Genomic DNA, 310 nt, shown 5'->3' on the forward strand with positions numbered 1-310 from the left:
TGCCGTGTGGTGCTGGCGGCCGGCGCAGCGAGGGGCTCGGGCCTGAGGCCCAGGCTCCAGTCACCGGCCGGGCCTCCCACATGCTCTGTGTTGAGTTGCGTGCCCGGTGCTCCTTTAATTGCATAATTTAAGAAGAAGAGAAGCGAAGCTAAGAGTGGACCAAATGTTGCACAAAGTAAAGTGTTCTAATTTCCACTGGGCAGTTGAGAGTGTTTCTCTCTGAGAGGAGGGCTTGCTGTAGGGAATCAGGGTCCAGTTGATGATGTCTGAACCGCCTGCTCACTTCTCCCGTGGGCTCCTCCCTCCATCT

The sequence above is a fragment of the Bison bison genome, unplaced genomic scaffold (genome assembly GCF_000754665.1).
Source record: "Bison bison bison isolate TAMUID 2011002044 unplaced genomic scaffold, Bison_UMD1.0 scf7180017862158, whole genome shotgun sequence".
NCBI lineage: Eukaryota > Metazoa > Chordata > Mammalia > Artiodactyla > Bovidae > Bison > Bison bison.